General features: G+C 37.2%; 1 protein-coding gene across 2 annotated transcripts in view; it reads right to left on the bottom strand.

Moving 5' to 3' along the window:
* Positions 1 to 19,400, bottom strand: part of Slc39a10 (solute carrier family 39 member 10) — a 129,389-nt gene that overhangs the window by 47,464 nt on the left and 62,525 nt on the right. The window contains exon 1 of one of the 2 annotated variants that reach the window (XM_047547134.1): positions 13,529 to 13,669. The exons of the other annotated variant lie outside the window; for it this stretch is intronic. The gene's annotated coding sequence lies outside the window, so the exon portion shown is untranslated. Of the gene's footprint in view, positions 1 to 13,528; positions 13,670 to 19,400 lie in introns of those variants that run through there. 2 annotated transcript variants of the gene reach the window in all.

The following is a 19,400-nucleotide window of genomic DNA, read 5'->3' as shown; positions in this document are numbered from 1 at the left end:
AGACCAATATCCCTGATGAACATAGATGCAAAAATTCTCAATAAAATTCTGGCAAATCGCATACAAAAACATATTAAAAAGAGTACACCATAATCAAGTGGGGTTCATCCCTGGGATGCAAGGTTGGTTCAACATACTGAAATCAATAAACATAATAAACATCAATAGACTTAAAAACAAGAATCATATGATCATTTCAATAGATGCAGAAAAAGCATTTATATAAAATATATTATCCATTCATGTTTGAAACACTAGAAAAACTACAGATAGTAGGAACATACCTCAACATTGTAAAAGTTATCTACATTAAACCCAAGGCCAACATCATTCTAAATGGAGAAAAATTCAAAGTATTCCCTTTAAAAACTGGAACAAGACAGGGATGCCCTCTTTCACCATTTCTATTCAACATAGTCCTTGAAACTCTAGCCAGAGCAACTGGACAGACAAAAGAAATTAAAGGGATACAAATAGGAAAAGAAACTCAAACTATCACTATTTGCCGGACGACATGATTCTGTATTTATGAAGATCCAAAATTTTCCACCAGAAAGCTTCTTGAACTCATAAATGAATTCAGCAAAGCAGCAGGGTATAAAATCAATACTCATAAATCAAATGCATTTCTATATATGTGATGAATCCACTGCAAGAGAAATTAGTTAAACTTTTCCATTCACAATAACCTCAAATAAATAAATAAATAAACAAATAAATAAGACTTGGGAATCAATCTAATAAAAGAGGTGAAAGAACTCTACGATGAAAACTACAGAACACTAAAAAAAGAAATTAAACCTTAGAAAATGGAAAGATCTCCCTTGTTCTTAGATAGGCAGAATAACTGTCAAAATGGCCATACTACCAAAAGCATTATACAAATTTAATACAATTCCTATTAAAATTCCAATGACATTCTTCATAGAACTAGAAAAGACAACTATAAAATTTATTTGGAAAAGAGACCCAGAATAGCCAAGGCAATCCTTAGCAAGAAGAGTGAAGCAGGAGGCATCACAGTACCAGACCTTAAACTATACTACAGAGTAATAGTAACAAAAATGGTATGGAATTGGCACCAAAATAGACACGTAGATCAATGGTACAAAACAGAAGACATAGAGACAAACCCACATAAATACAGTTATCTCATACTAGACAAAGATGCCAAAAACATATGTAGGAGAAAAGAGAGCCTATTTAAGAAATGGTGCTGGAAAAACTGGAAATCCATATGTAACAAAATGAAATTAAACCTCTATCTCTCACCCTGCACAAAAATCAACTCCAAGTGGATAAACAAAGACCCTGCGCCTAATAGAAGAAAAAGTAGGCCCAAATCTTCCTCATGTCAGCTTAGGACCTCACATCCTTAACAAGATTCCTAAAGCACAAGAAGTAAAACTGAGAATCTATAAATGGGATGGATTCAAACTAAAAAGCCTCTTCTCAGCAAAGGAAACAGTCAATAAAAGAGGAAAGAGAGCCTACAGATTGAGAAAAAAATCTTTACCACATGCACCTCAGAACACTGATCTCCAGGATATATAAAGAACTCAAAAAACTTAACACCAAAAGAAACCAAATAACTCAATCAATAAATGGGCTAAGGAACTGAATAGATACTTCACAGAAGAAATACAATCAATCAACAAACATATGAAAAACTGTTCATCATCTCTCGCAATCAGAGAAATGCAAATCAAAACTACTCGTAAGATTTCATCTTACTCCAGTCAGGATGCTAATTATCAAGAACACAAGCAATAATAAGTGTTGGCAAGGATGTGGAGAAAAAGGTATACTCATACATTGCTGGTGGGGCTGCAGATTGGTGCAAACACTATGGAAAGCACTATGGAGATTCCTCAGAAAATCTGAATGGACTCACCATTTGACCCAGCCATCCCAAAGGACTTATACCCAAAGGACTTAAAATCAATATACTACAGGGACCCAGTCGCATCAATGTTTATAGTAGCTCAATTCACAAGAGTCAAACTATGAAACCAACCTAGATACCCTTCAAAAGATGAATAAGTAAAGAAAACATGGTACATATACACAATGGAATATTACTTGGCATTAAAGAAGAATGAAATTATGGCATTTGCAGGTAAATGGATGGAACTGGAGAAAGTCATGCGAAGTGAAATGTCATTTCCAAAAGGCTGAATGTTTTCTCTGGTAAGTGGATGCTGATTCATAGTAGGGAGCAGGTAGGGAAGAATGAAGGAACTTTGCATTATGCAGAGGGGAGAGAGGGAAGGGGTGAGGTGGGGTGGTGGGGATGGGAGGATGGTAGAATGTGATAGACATTATTACCCTGTATACATATATCATTATACTACTGGTGTGATTCAGTACCAGAGGAATGAGAAGTTATGCTCCATTTGTGTACAATGTGTCAAAATGCATTCTATAGTAATGTATAACCAATTAGAACAAACAACAAATAAAGAAAGAAGGAAAATGGTTGAGTTTTGGCATGACTGTAACCCCAGCTACTTGGGTGGCTAAGGCAGGAGAATCTTAAGTTCCAGGCTCATCTGTGGAACTCAGATCCTGTCTCATAACAAAAAATAAAAGGGCTGGGGATGTAGTTCAGTGTTAAATGCTTGCCTAGCATGCATAAGTCCCTGGGTTCGGTCTGCCGTTCAAGGGAAAATTTAAAAAAGAAAATAGATGAGTTTTACACCTCATACTTCAGTACTTTTCTGTCGGTATGTTGTGGTTCACACCTCTTGCCCCTTGCACCAATTCCACTTAAACCTGAAACTCACATCAGTACTCCTGGAGATAGATAGGGATGAGGATACTTGGCAAGTCCCTCCTCTCCCCATCTTCCCACTATAGTTACATTAGATAAATTTCTTTCCTGTCTTTCACCATTACTTCACCAACTGGTTTTGGAGGCAAGTGACCAAATCTGGTTTCTTGGGACTTCCAGAAGTCAGGTCTCCCTCTGGCTTAGGAATGCAACAACAAAATCACTGAACCCTCAAACAAGATCATGTAAGCATACCGTGCTTTAAGTAAACAATGTGAAAGTCCGTTGAATAATATATACACACTTTCCTAATTTTACAAAGGACTTTGTTGATTTAAAGGTTTTGTTAAAGGACTTCTTTAAATAATGATTAAAAACCAGCTTTATTTATATCTTCAGCTACATAAACACAACTAGCGTTTCTACTAGTGAGTGGCTTCAATCTTCATAATAATCTAGGTTTAGTTTACATCAGTTTAGTTTCCTTCTGTGATCCAATACAAGTTCAGAATAAGTGAGGAGAAGCAATGAGACTTCTTCACATAATGAAGAACTATCAGTCAAGGAGTCAAAAATCTGTTAGAATCTAAACTGCTACTTATTAGCTATGAGTCCTTGGGCAAGTCACAATGTCTTTAGATCTTACTACCACTTATAGTGAGGCTATTAATGTTTTATTTTTCAGTTACTAAAATAATCAGATAAAATAAGATATATAGTTTAAGTGGTAAAAGGCTTACATGTTTATTATTTTCCTGTTTTTATAATAAATTTAAGTGCAATTTAAAATCCATTTAAGTGCAAGTTATTAATAGTAACAAAATGAATTTCATCCCCATTTCTGATACATCCACCAAATGTATTATTTTCTATACAGTATCACAGAGCAGTAATCAGAAACCTTTTTATCTAGTTCATCCCAGCACCATCACTGTTACCCCTCAGAAATAACGTATGTAAAACTACTTGGGAAAGCAATTAGGTATCTCAACTTAAGGTATTACCATTATTGGATGTGGTATTATGAATCTTTCACTGAAATTATAAAAAGTACAGAACCAGGGGGCAAGGTCCCTTTGTGGTGATTCCTTTGAAAGAATGCTATCAAAATATTCCAAGAGCATATATGGCATTAATTAGCACATCCAAGACCAGTTCTAGATTACAGGATACATTCACTAGTATTTGAATACAAGTTGGAAAGACTCACCACAACTTACCAGTTTCACTGACACTGTAAAATTCTTCCAGGGATAAAAGTTTTGCAGTAATGAGTTCTCAGCAGGAAACACATAATCCTCTTACAGCTTCACGGTGTGCTTTTTTGTACCCCCACTTCACAGCTACCTAATCTACTAAAGTTATATTCACAGTTTAGAATGCCAGTGAAACTCCTCCAGGAAAATAAAAACAAAAAAACAAAGTTCAGGCAATCTCCTATCTTTCCACTGAAATTCACTTATGTGAAAACAGTAGATGCACACTGCATTTGGGTATAATTCAGTGTTTGTTCTATTTCGCTAACTTAAAAAAGTGAGAGTCTAGAAACATCTATGCCTTGATTTAAGGTACCTTTGAAACTAATCAAATATTTATGCTTTTACTCCTTTAGTAAACAGACTTCAATCTTTTTCCATTCCAGATGCATATAAGTCTACAGTAACATGGATGATGAAGATGACTTGCCCTCATACTTAGAATACCTGCTGCCACTGACTCAAGTCTTTATCATGTCACCATCTTCACTCATCTGTTTTCCTCTTTAAACATGCTATCACTGTTAACATATCCCTAATTTTGGTCAGCTTGCCCTTCATAAGAACTGCTAGTTAAAATGGTCCTTATGAGGTCAGTAGGCAAGCAATGATCACAGAATCTCCAGGATAATCTTTTCATAACAGACATTTTCTGATGCTGCTGACAACACAGAGGCTATTTCTTCCCTACCATGGAAACTTTCTGCCCAATTATTATTAGCTGTCCTTACAATTTTTTTTGTGTGTGTGTGTGTGTGGTGCTGGGGATCGAACCCAGGGCCTTGTGCTTGCAAGGCAAGCACTCTACCGACTGAGCTATCTCCCCAGTCCCCTTACAATTATTTTGAAACATCAAGGTCCTCTTAATTGTTGAACAAAATTAAGAGTTTGGTCATTTAGCAGGCTCTTATAAAAATGTGACCCAAATACAAAGATATTTAATTTTTACTAACAAACTACCAATCCAATAACATCTATATTACCAAGTTTAACAATTTCTAATATATAAGAAAATTATACAAATTCCTGAACACTGAATCTTCCTTTACAGAGCTACATTTCAAAATACAGAGCTAGTGTAGATTTTGATATATATACAGAAGAGTTATAATGAAAAAATAATTTAAGAAAATTATCAATGCCAGGAAAAAGGTATTACAGGAAAGGAAAAATAGTTTACTACAAAAGAGCAATTTTAAGTAGCATTTATAGCATAACACTAAATAATATTCTAAACAAATTACAATTATATTGTAATTAAAATAATTTATTGTAATTTTGAGGAATTGGAGTATAGGAAATGGGAAGGTATGGAGAGAAGTGAGAATGCTAAATCATCCTTCACCAAACAGATAAGGACTAAAATTGAAAGTCAACAAAAAGTAATGAACATGTTATTTGGAGATGTGGTAGTGATTAGCCAAAAAATCAACTAAGAAACTAAAACGTTCTTGATCTCTCTCAGCAGATACAAAAGGGTTCCGAGGACTGGCTACCCCCTACCTCCAAAGTCTTGCCCATTACTATTTGATTCTTCAAACTATATTCATATTTAAGCGTGGCTAGGAAAAAAAAAAGATGAAAAGCAATTATACATTTTAAGAAACTTTAACTGATAAACTAATAAAATCACACCACAGATGGAAGAAAATCACATTCGGTTCAAGATTTTCAAAGACATTTATTGGTAGAATTTTAATTACAATATGCAAACAGTGTTAATTCCAATTTAAGTTATTTTTAGTAATTTCCTTACAATTAATAACAAAATGTGAGAAAGACTACAAAAATTTCAAAACTGTTTAGGTCTTGCCATGTACTTGGAAAGTAATCCAAATTGTTTTCTAGAGAAATTAAACTTTGGTTATACTGCCACCAGCTGTATGATCACAGTACTCTCATTAACACTCAGAATTGTTAATTTGGGAATTACTGAACAACTTTGCCTTATTTTTAATTTGTATTTCAAAATTTATTCCTGACGTAACATTTTTATCAATATAAGATTTTTTTCTATAACGTGACTTGGTCATATTTTCAGCATTTTTCAGTTCTGCTGGCGTGCCTTTTTAGTTTGATTATAATGTTTTCCCTGACATTACAAGTGTTTTCATAAAAATGTCAATAAAATGAAAAGTACTAAGCTCTTTTGTAATTTTTCTACGATTTCTAAATTTAAGAAGCTCCCCCCCACATATTTAATATGTAGTCTTAAAAAAAGTGCAATTAAAAATAACATGACCTCTTAAAGAATTAAGACCTCTAATGTCCATTTCCTTTTCAGGAAAAAGGAAAACTTCCATTGTTAACATCTGATATTTACACATACTTATGAGTTAACCAAGAAACTCTATGTCTTAGCCTCAAAAATACTTTCAAGTACATGTTTTTAGACAAAAATTTTTATAGGAAAAGTTTTAGTAGTTGTTTTATAAGTGATGCTACATAAAATTATATTTACAGTGAATTAACAGAACATTTTTTTCTTAAAAGCCCCATTCAGCGATTTATTTTTAGCCTTTCTGATTTCTTTCTTCAGTTTGTGTATATTGGTATGACCATTTTATTGAAAATAAACTTCATATTTATACTGGTTATATACTCAAGAAAAGCAGAATACCTTAATTTAAAACCAAATTCTCAAAAAAATAAAAAAGGTTTATTCCAAACATTAAAAAAGTTATGAAGTGATATTCTAAACCAAAAAAGGGACTATGAAAACAGAAAACCTAGCCTTGCTGCTTTATTTTTTATATATATATGTATATATATATATATACATATATCTCACGTTATGCTGTTGTTTTATATAATTAATACTACCTTATAATTATTAGATATATTTTTATTATGTTGTAATTTTATAATGTAACAACAAATCATATACTATTCCATTTATACAGACAAGGCACACAAACCAATTTTTCCAGGTATACAAACCAATCAAAAGGTTTAAACTCTAATACAATGCAGAGTATACTTATTCACACATAAACAAAATTCATCTTCAATACAGTGCACAAAATAGTATACCAAACTGTTTGTTCACAGGCCTCTGTTAGTATACAATTATAAATTGCTTTATGAAATGAGTGAGAAGAGATAAAGGAGGATGGGAAAAGGGAGGCATAAAAATAAATATGATACATTTTCTGTTGTGAAGAAGTTATAAGACAAAATCAACTTTCTATTAGAGAAGATAAATTTAACATGTTATGTAAGTAGTAGTAGGAAACAGTATGGCAAGAGTTAGTTGGCAGCCTGAGGTTTTATATTCCTTTCTTAACTCAATGCACAAAAAAAGGTCTATTTCTCCAATACAGGGAAAATGGAAAGGGGGAAGAGATGAAAAGTTACTGTGCTATTTAGATTACGAACACCTGAGAGTTTACATTATCACTATAATCATTTGACTGAACACTGCTACTCATGTATTATATAGTTTCCAGGACAATGTTAACTATTTAAAATAAAAACAGTAAGTGTAATAATGCAGAAAATTAAGAATTAGATCTAAGAAGCCAGCCTGGACTCTTTAGCACAATTGTGTTTCAAAATAAAAATCAAAAAAGATTGGGAACATAGTTCAGAGAAAGAACACTCCTGGGTTTGATCCCCAGTACTACACACACACACACACACACACACACACACACACACACACACACATCCAAGGGTTGGTTGACTTGAAAGGGTCAGATACTAAAACTAAGGGTGTGTAGTTTTGAAGTCTCTATCACAACTTACTCAATATTGACAATTACAGCATAAAAGTAGCCACAGAAAATACATAAATGAATGAGGAAGCTATGTTCCAATAAAAATTTACAAAGAGTTAAATTAAGGGGTCACAGTTTGCTGATCCCTGATTTTATCTATACACTTCTAAAAAAACTAGTTCAGCAAACTGTAAGGGGAGCAAATACTTTAAAACTTAAAACACTTCTCATCCCTAAAAGCTTTTTCTGAATGGGATGGGTGTCTCTCCAAAAATAGATACAGTTTAAGGATAAAAATTAAACCTGTTAGAAATGTTAATACAAAGACTCATATCGTCTATACTTCCCTCTCTTTCAGCAGCAAAATATCTTTAAAAAAGATTACGAAAATATAAAATTATAAAATCGTCTACCCTTAACTTTTAGATTGTGAAAGTAATTTAAACACTACTTGAACAAGATTTTATCTTTTACTTGCACAAACTTGTAACTATCACTAACATCCTATTCTAACATCTTTTAACATTAAAAATCTATTAAATATCCAATCCCTATATCTCAGCAATCTAAAATCCTTATGTCCCGATAATAGGAAAGTAACACTTCACAGTGCTCATGTGATATGACAATAAGTTATTGTGTTGATTTAATATTTCAGAATATTAATAAGATCTCCTAAGCAGTCAAAATGAAATAATTTCAGTAATGCTATTATTTAAAATCTTCCAATTTCAGTTGTAAATTGTTTCACCTCTGATGAACACCCTTTTGAATATTCTAGTACATTTTTATTGTTTGAAAATATATTTAGTTCAAAAAAATCTTAAAGTCACTTTGTGGTCAAACTGCAGAACTCAGAGAATGAAAAGGAAGAAAAACAGTTTGGATTACTGATAACTAGTATAAGGCGAAACCTTTAGAGTATACAAAAATGACTATAGGAAATCCTATTTTTTTGAAAAATCATTAGATACAAATCATAGTTGAAAGCTCAACATGTGAATCTGACATTTTCAAACTTTATTATCAGTATAGTCAAAACAATACAAAGTTATATGGGACTAAAGTAAGCCAGAAAGCAGATTTTTATAACACTTTTTCCAAAAGTAGCAGCAGCCCAGATTAAATGAATAAAATTGCTATCATTCACAAACAAAGCTAACTTCAAAGATTAACTTCCTTCCTGTTTGGGGAAAAAACACATATACTATTGCAAGGTAATTTGATGACATGTAGTTCCACCTCCATGTCCAATTTGGTCCCTATTTGGACAACTAGGGGTGAAAAGTAATCAACATTAAACAATTTTAAAAGACTATATACATTTTATTAGCAATACTAATCAGCTGAAGGAAAAACAAAGGAAGATTAGATAAAAAATCTAATTGTAATTCAAAGGATATCTCATTTTGGGAGCATGTGTAGGTGAAACTTCAAGAAAACTTTCAGGGGAAAGAAACACTAGGGGGCAGCATCAAACTGTATGAGGTTTACTCTGGCAGTCTGGACTTGTAAACTTGTCGTTTTTTTTTTTTTCTTTTTTTGCTGTGTGGGGATGTAAGAGTTATACCACTGGGCTACGTCTTTTCTGCCTACTTAAAGTATATTTTTAATAAAAATTACACTATAATGAAAATGGCCTAAGATTATTAAACTTGTTGTAATCAAGAAACTGTTTTCACTGCCCACCTTTCTCTTTCATTTTGTTTAGTTTCTTTTACATCCAACTTATGAATAACAGTTTAAAATGCACCAATGGGAATGTCCCTTTGATATAAAACAAAACTCATGGCATTTCCATTCTTGATGGAGGCACTATATAGATAAGAGCTGACATTTTAATCCAAAGTTTCTCCTTAGTTGATGCTTAATTCAAGTAGTTTCAATTAACATTTTGAACTTGATTAAAAGGGCCGGACAATCTTTGCCCATACACTGAATGTGTCATGAATACCATGTGACTAAAAGCTTTGGGGTATGCCTCCCCCACCTTTCAGGAATTTAATCTGGCAGGGGAAATGAAATGTACATGAAATTATAGAAACAAGAAAGGCAGGAAAACTTCTATGGTTCTTTCATGAGTTAAAAAAAAAAAAAAAAAAACAGGATGGAAAACTGTATCCTCTCAAAGACCCAGTAGAAACTATTACATCTCATTTTGGGAGGGTTATCACACATGAAGTGAAAAGAAAAAGAGAAAGTAGTCCTTCAACCACTATAGAAGGCAGGGAAATACTTATGTAGAAAAGGTAAAATGAATTAAGTACTTAGAGCCCTCTGGTTCATCATCTCATTTTATGGTCACAGTAACCTCATCAGGTAAATTTTACAGTAGTTCACAGATAAAAGGTTAAGGAAGGAACTTGCTCAAGGTAAACCAAAACTAGTAAATAGCAGACCCAAGTTTTAAGTTTTTAATCTTACTCCAAAGTCCTAAATTCATTCCAATACTGGCCAAAATCGAGGGTGGGAGAATAAAATTTTCTTTAATTAAAAGCAAATGTGAAATGGAGGAAGGAAGGACTGTATAGAGGGAAAAGAGGGGTGGGGGGTTGGGGGGGAAGGGAAAAAAAGTAACAATGAATCAAACAACATTACCCTATGTAAATTTATGATTACACAAATGGTATGCCTTTACACCATGTACAGAGAAACAACATGTATCCCATTTGTTTACAATAAAAAAAAAAAAAAATGAGAATCTTAACCTGCTAGTGATCAGCTTAGTGACCATATGCCTATGAAGAATGATAAATAAAAAAAAACAGCTGAGCTGGAAAAAAAAAAAAAAAAAAGCAAATGTGAGCTGGGTGGTATTATACCTGTAATACCAGTTACTGAGGAGGCTGAGGCAGGAAGATCTCAAGTTAAAAGCCAGTCTCAGCAACTTAGCAAGGCCCTAAGCAACTGTCTCAAAATAAAATATTGTATATACAATGAGCATAAAAATAATTTTGTAATGAGAAAAAAATAATGAAAATAAAATGTCTTACAAAAAATTTTTAAAAATTAAAAATAAAAAAATAAAAAGGACTGGGGGTGCAGATCAGTGATGAAGCATCCCGGGGTTCAAACCCTGGTGGCAATTAAAAAAAGCACAAATGATCTGCCAGGTATGGTGTTGCACACTAAGGAAGCTAAAGACTGAAAATCAAGGAAGCATGGGCAACTTAGGAAGACCTATTCTAAAATTAATAAAAACGGGATGTAACTCAGTGATAGAGCACCCCTGGGTCCTAAGTCCTCAACTATTAAAAACAAAAAAAGAAGCAAATGATCATAACAGCTGTTGAATAATTTCCATTGCTAGAATATTCATATCCTATCTTCTCAATAAAGCACTTAAGGGGGGGAACACCTCTAGAGCAGCACCGACCTACCAAAATCGAAGACCCCTCAAAGTACTTCAAATCAGGTGCTCAAAAATGAGGAAAATTTATGTTAGTTTTGAAGTTGTTACTGGAATATAAATTGGGAACAGGAAAACCTAGCACAGGTTGACCATCCCCAAGATGAAAATCCAGAATGTTTTGTGCATTAACCTGACACACGGTATCCACAAATCACCTCGTTTGGCAGGTCTCAGTCAAAATGAAAATACAGGAAAAATATATAAATTTACCTTTATGCTGTAAGGCTCAAAATATAAATTAATTTTATGTTAGGCTTGAGTCCCACCCCAAGATATTATGTATGTGCAAATATTTTTTTAAAAATTGAAATTTTTGGTCCTAAAGCATTTTGGATAAGGGATACTCAACCTACACAGCTTTCTAATGTCACATACGAAGAGCTCTTTCCTAATCACTTTTTAAAAAAAGCATCAAAGTTATCCGTGCACAGGTATTCTTAACAAAGAGTCCACTGGCAGAATTCAGGTTTGTAAATTTGTGTAGGATAAAAAACGATCACTGAAATGTAGTCATTCCTTCAGTATTCATGAACACAGCAAAATTGCAGCAATCAGAAATACCAGGAAAAAAAATCATTACTATAACTACTTCTATGCAACTGCTTAATGTTGTAATCCGTATTTTATTACACGTAAAACCATTAGTCTTGAGCCGGGGATGTAGCCTGGTGGCAGAATGCTTGGGTAGTATGCACCAAGCCCTGGGGTCAATCCCATCACAAAAATAACAAAACAAAAAACACATTAGTCTGAGTTTCACTACACAAGAATGTTAAAAATGCCTGCCAGCACATCATTTTATTTTCTGTACAAGAATTACCTCCCAGAATTTATACTGTTAGTTTCTCTCCCTAGTGGAATGTTCAGTGCACGTAGGATGTACGTTGTCCGGCATGGATTCCCAAGGTCCAGAAAAAAAATGACTGGCCCACATTAAGGGAGAACAGGGAGTCTTAATATAAAACAGTACACAGAAGTGGAGTTAAGTCTTTCAATTTCATTACTACAATTAACTAAACTCTAGTAAGTCTCCAGCTTTTTCAATGTATTACTTGCTTTTTCTTAACAATAAACAATTTAGATACACATCCGAAATAAAAACACTGAACATAAACCTGCCACATGCTATTTTTGCTCCAAGGATGACTCAGTTGCAAGGTAAACTGGAATGCAACAGCGCAAAAAGACAAATGAAAGTAAAAAAAAATAAATAACAGGTTCACTTTTTTTTGTTAAACTTCTTGTCTCTCTTAATTACTCAGAACAGGTACTTGAGTGAAGGACCCCTTCCAACTGAGGGCGCGGGTCTTGCTGTGATTGCTTCCACGTGCCCTGCTCCTTAAAGGCAGCCCACGAGGACCGGCTCCCACGTGAACGTTTCTTTACCGAAGCCACAGGAAGACCTTCAACGTCACGTCGCCCTCGCCCTCAGAAAGCCCCCTTCTTAGCTGGGGCATTCTGAAGATCCCACGGGAGAAGCTAGGAGTTCGGCAGGTTCCTAGCCGGGAGCGGGTGCCCCCCAAGGTTCCCCCAACCGCGCCCCACGCCGCCCTCCACCCAAGGGTTTTCAGGAACAAAGCCCCGGCCGCCGCGCCACCTCTGCACTCGCCACGGCCTAGTCCCACCCGAGCGCTCAGCTCTCAGGACCCCAACAGGCTGAGATCTTCACTCCCCGCGCCCCGCCTAGGCTTTTCGGTTGGTCGGGGAGAAAACAAGCCCCCACGAGGCCCCCGCGGTAGGAGCGCAGACGCCGCCGTCCGTTAGTCTCCCGATGCCGGAAGAGTGGCGCGGAGGCTCCATCCCGGGGTCCCCGCGCCCAGCCCTTTTCGGACCAGAAGGAAGGACTGCAGATAAAGAATCGGGGGCGTTCGTCGCCAAGCCAGCCTGCAGATACTCCCACCCTCGGACCACAGGGTCCCCTTCTCCGCCGGCGACGCCACCGCGGCCCCAGGAAGCCCGCGCGCAGCCCCCTAACCGCCGCCGCCCGCCCAGCGGTCACTCCTCCGCCACGGCGCGGGCCGCGCGGCTCCCCCAGCCTCGGCAGGAGGCCGAGAGGGACTCGGGTCTAGCACGCGGGGCGGACGCCTCCCGGCTGCCGACCCCGCGGCCCGCAGCAGCCCAGAGCGCACACGAGGAGCCGCGGCGCCCCATGCGCTGCCCACCGCGCGCTCTGCTCCAGCTCGCCTTCGCCGCCGACTGCAGCTGCTGCGGGAGCCCTAGCGCCCAGATCCCCGAGGGACCCTGCCCGGACACCCCGGTTCTGTTCTCCCTTTCTACCCCCCACGCCGTCCCGGGACTCGCAGCCTCCGCCGCGCATGGGGCCGGTTCTGGGGGAGGGAATGTAAACAAATCGGGGTTTTATAGTTACCTCACACTCGAGTGCCGTGTGCATCTCCTCTCCGCTCGGTACCAAACCCCGGCTGCACCAAATCGTGTATTCATCAAAGCCGGCTGCGCTAAATGCGTCGCGGAAGCCAGAGCGTCAGACGCCGCACTACGCTAGCGGCGTACAAGGCCCACTCAGGTCCCTGCGCAGCCGCACCCGGTCCGCCTATGGGTGCTACGCTACGGGCGTACACGCACCACCCAGTCATTCACTTCGGAAACGCCGCTTGCGTAAGGGAATTGCACCACTCGCGGATTCCACACGGATGGTCTGAGCTGTAGAAATTCGCGTCTACGCAAATTGCGGAGCTCCGTGGCTCCGCGCTAGTTTTGTTCCAAGAAAGGACGCTGTGGGGGAGTTGGGGCGGCTTCTAACGCATGCGTGGAGCGCCCTTCACCACTTGATTTTTCTCCCAGTGTGGCAGGTCGGTTGCTGAGGCCTTGGGCAGGCGAATGAGAAATGGAAGTTTCTGAAGCAATTACTTTAGCCAAAAGATGTCAGACTGATAAATTAGGATATGTATCTAAGTAAAATCTCTGTTAGACTATTTCCTCTCCCTCTGTAAAAGTAACTGCTTTAATCTCTTAGGGCAAAAAATGTGAACTTACTCAGTGCTAGGTGCGATGAGTTTTGCATAGCTGCCCCTACCGCGCCTCGCACATTTAAAACTCACTAACTGTAGTTCTTTTAAGACTAAAAGGGAAAGTTGAGTCCCGAGAACAAGTTACACACTTAAGTCTCGTTTTGAGGCTTTTGGCAATTTTTCAAAGTCTTAATCGATCTACTGTTTCTTACACCAAAGAGCAAAAACTCCTGATCCAGCCAAGCAGTTGCACGGACTGCTGCCTTGCATCACGCTCATTCTTGCTGCTGTTTCTTTGCTTATGCCATACCTCCAGTTTGAATGGTCTCTCCACTGCCCCGCCCCCCATCTTAAGCAACTAATACCCCACATTTTTCTCAAAAGTTGGATCTGGATATCTTATCTCTGCTTTATTACTCTGTTTCCTGTCTCTTATTTCACGTGTTGAGTTTTATCTGTATTCAACCATAATTTACTAAATAGTAAAATTCTGGAATTTTCTTATTGGTATGTAGCTGGATGCATATGACCATGATTAATAATGGTAAGCTTTAGTATGTATTGGGTACTTCTAAATTGGTTTACATGTGTATTAATTCCCATAACACAGTAAGTAAGAATTATTCGGGAAACTGAGGCACAGGAAGTTAGGTAATCTGCCCAAGATTACAGAACAGGGAGAAAAGAGAACTGGAGTCCAAATCCACTTAATATGGCTACACGGTGAAGAAGGTTGTTTCTCTTTTGGAGTATTTGTTTTCTGTATATTTATATTAGACACCTAATAAATGCCTACTGACTGCCACGAGATTAAACATCTCCTATCTTCTTTTTCTTGTTAGGAAAGAAAAACCTTACTCCTCCTGGCAAAGGGAGAAGTCCTGAGGTGTGCAGGAAGGAGTTAGTCTGAGGTAGTATCACCATTGCCACTTACTGCGGGAGCCAGTGGTCATGATCCTCAGACTCTTGGATAACTTGAGAGGATTGTTTTTAAAGTATTCCAGGGTTCATTCTAGACCCGAAGTCTTTAGAATTCATAAAATCATGATAGTACAGTCTTTGAGTCTAAAGCATAAAAAGTAACCCTGATATTTTAAGGCTCATAATTATCCGATTGAACACATTATCAGTATCCTTAAAATATACACACCTCTTTTTTCAAGCAAGATAGAGCACTCACTTTCCATATATTTTAGGGCACCTACTCTGCTTTTTTTACTGAAGTACTTACAAGGCTAATGTTCAACTGGTACATACAGATACAGCCTGAACCCTTGACCCAATACTGAAAACTACAAGAAATACTGAAAACTGTCAACAGCTACAACTCAGAATGGGATTCCCCCCATGGTCTGCACCCCTATCCCAGCCCTTCCTCAAGACTCCACAGGCCTCCACATTTTAAGAACCAAAAGGGGGCTGGGGAGATAGCTCAGTCGGTAGAGTGCTTGCCTTGTAAGCACAGGGCCCTGGGTTCCATCCCCAGCACCACACACACACACACACACACACAAAAAAAAAAAAAAAAAAAAAACCACAAAAGGCTAACACCTGCTAAGGTAAAGGTCTTGGGATCCAGATCTTATTAGTGACTCTTATTCTAATTTATTATTGGCTATTCTTTACTAATTGTTCTTTTAAATATCACACTTGCATAAAACTATATAAGCTACTTGAAAATAGCGACCATGTCTCCTACTGCTTTTAGAAAAATCACCCAAGCATTCATATTCATTTAAGTATATGTGTATTGATTTGGGCAGGGTTTAGAGCAAAATTATTAGATAATATAATGATTAAGCTACAAACTACTGCATTGGTTTTCTACTAGGAAAAGGACTCTCACAAAACAACTCTTAGGCTTATGCAAAATTACCTGCTGCTGGGAATTTATAATATCTTAATATCACAGAACTTGAAAGGATAAGACTTTATTTTTCCCAGCCACCTGATTTGATTTATTAAGAAGCTCATTTGAACTATAAGAACAGTATAAATGATTTCCAGGATCTGAGAGAAAGAGATACTATTGAAGTATGTGTAAATGGCTTACCTTTCATTATTTTGCTTATTCACATTGCTTCAATCACAATATTATTTCACATATCTAAAATCTTAAAGGTGACCAATCCCTCTTTGGGAGTCCCAATATAATAAATCCAGTGGCCATTTTGTCTTTCCAAGGATTGGAAAAGAACCAGCTACAGTAGAGGTTAAGAATCATACCTCACACCTGGATCTTTAGCTACAACTGAAGGAAGTCCATGTCATAAACCTAACTTTCCCTTTAACAAGAGAAAATAGTCCTCATCCACAGGGAAGATAAGAATCTTTAATGGAATCTATAAAGAACATGACTGATTCTACGAAATCAGACCTTTCAAACTCAATCATTCTTTTTATGAATCAAGATTAGTTACAACCAAAAATAAAGAAACCTCCTTAAATTCTTCTTTAGCTTTAATCTAATTTTCACAAGACAAAAAAAGTTTAGATCATACAAGGTTATGCCTAAGAGGCCATTAGACAAGAATACTGACAAGTATTTAGGCAAGACTAAATAATACTCATACTGTGTGGGCGGGAAGGGGGGAATTAAGTACCAGAATGGGTATTAAAGAGTTGGAAAAGGAAGACTTCAGGAATCTGTTAAATTCTAAATTTTAACCTTAAAGTTAGTAACTATTTATTTTCAGATACCATATATTTTGGCCTGGAGTTTGAAACTCTGGTTTTGGCTCTGAGGTCAGAGAAAAATGTAAAAGATACATCCCATTCCTGTTCCTTGAGGCCTGTGACACTGTCTAATATCTAATGAGTCAAGCCCAATGTCATGAGGAGGAGATGGGACCCCCAGGGCAGTCTTTTTCAGATTCCTTGAGAAATCACAACTCCCCAGTCTTGCTGTCTTTTGCATAGTCTCAAGATTCACCATTCCTAAACTTAAGATATATGGAACTGGGAATCTACCTCAGTGGTAGAGCTCTTGCCTGGCATGCAGGAGGCCCAGGATTCAATGCCCAGCAAGGCAGGGGAGTGTGAGGGTGGGGGTGGAAATAATGAACCTTGAGAAGTCTGTGGAAGTTACCACTAAAGTACCACCGTTGCCCTTCTACCCATTCTAAAGAGCAAGACTTGTGTATCTGAGGCCATCCTCTTCCACAGAACCAAACACTTTGAGATGCCAGAAGAAATAAACCAATCCACTCTGGTAAGAGATAAATTTGACTAATGTGCCTGTCAAGTGAAATCATTCTGAATTGGTAGACTTATGCAATAAAATGAAGTTTCAGGCTCTCTGCAGAAATAAAAATAGATTGGAAACTGAAATGATAACACAAAACTTGAAGCAAACTTCCGACCCAGAGAAGAAAAATTAACTTTTATGATGTTCCTAGATGATCCTAGCATTAAGTAGCCAGACCACTTACTCTCTGAGCCATGGCAATGCAAGCAAAGGGCCTGTAGCATGAGGTATCTCTACTGGAAGAGGGACAGAGAGGTTTGATAACCTTGGATTCACAGTGAGGAGATCTTTCATGAATAAAAGTGTGACTGGCTCCAGAAGAAGAGGAAGAGTCATTCAGAAGATGAACAATAGCAAAACAGCTCAGAAAGCCAGACTAACAGGCTACCCACTTGGGTCAGGAAGATTTCTCTCCCCAAACCTATGCTGCTTCTATTCACCAACCCCTAGAATTCCATGTTTAGCCCCTCATTTTTGGGTCTTGAAACCAGAGACTTAGAGAGAAGTTACTGCCACTTTGTTATTTTTACTGCTAAGGGAGCACCCTCCCCGCCTCCCTTGTCTTTTCTGAAGAGGAAGTTCTGAAAGAAAAAAATATGGTTATCTAGATTCCTAAGGGCAGTGTGGTGCAAGGTGAAAGAAGAAAAACTAGACAAATTGACAGCCTCTCAATCCTGCTTCTGGAAAGCCTTGCTCACTCACAGAATGTTAAGATAAACAGTAGGGTTGATAAGACAGCCACTAGAACTGACCATGAGGACCTAGATGCTACCAGACGGCCATTTCAGATCTCTTGGAATTCTAGCAGCACAGCAGAAATCCATCTTCCAAAACTCGACTCAGTCCAGAGGAATTAGAAAATAGTGGCATGAAAATAGCTACATTAATATTATGAACTTGGAAAGTATTTAAGATGGTTACACTTCAATTTAAGGAAAATTGTCAACATGGAAATTAATTAGCAATAAGTGACCATGTAAATTTATTTTTAAAAATGGTTTGTTAAACTTGTTGAAATTAATAAACCCATTTTTAAACTTAATTTTAAAACTGTCATTACATGAGAATAACTTTCAAATCTTGCCTAGGGCTTCCAAGATAATTAATAAGGAGACCCATTTCACAACTGACATTTATGAAAATAAGAATATCTTTTAAAAATCAAGACATACTTGTTTGATCTTAGCAAATATTGCTTACCTTTGTTTATTAAAGAAATCTGACAGCAAGGATTCAGCAAAACTCTAAATATTAGGAAAGTCAATAAATAAATTGTCAAAACAAGGGTGATTTGTAGCAATTTCTGAAATTTTCCTATACTATTTCTAAGTAAAACTCGAGTCATACTTTATTCTTAATGAAATAAGCCACTTTTCCAATCTTCATAGAATCCCATTAACCACCACTTCTTAGTAACACGTGTCTTTAGAGAAGTTTTAGGAACTTCCTCATATGTGTGGGGAACAAGGCTTCTGGCAATACCCCACAGTCCAGGACCCACCAGGCTTGGCTGGCTTTCTTTCTCATAGATGATCTCACCTGCAACCTCCAATGATTTCATCATATCCAAGTTTCACCCTAATTACCACAGTTGTCTTTTGCTAAGCAGTTATATTTCAGAGTCAGTCTTCCCACCCTGCACACATGAAATTGTGGTTTAAAATGTGTCAGGCACCATTAAATGCTTTAATATGATAACTCACTTAATTCCTACAACAATGTTGTGAAGTGAATATTATGAGATCTATTTTATAAAAATACTGAGATGGTTACATAGCATATGGCAGAGCCAGGACCCCAGCCCAGGCAATCTGTCTCCTGAGGCTATTCTCATGTTCCTCTTCTGTTGAGGCTGTGTGCAGGTCCCTATTTTTTTTTTTTTTTTTTTTTAGGATAACTATACTACTTTCTTTGAAAATGTTGATAAAAAAGAAAATCAAAGGAACCGTAAACTGGTAGCTTCCCAGTCTAAATGCTGGAGAACAATGGGAATTTTAAATGTAATATTAAATGAAAAAAATCAA

Source organism: Sciurus carolinensis, chromosome 3, assembly GCF_902686445.1.
Source record: "Sciurus carolinensis chromosome 3, mSciCar1.2, whole genome shotgun sequence".
NCBI classification, from domain to species: Eukaryota; Metazoa; Chordata; class Mammalia; order Rodentia; family Sciuridae; genus Sciurus; species Sciurus carolinensis.
This window is presented reverse-complemented; position numbering and strand designations above follow the sequence as displayed.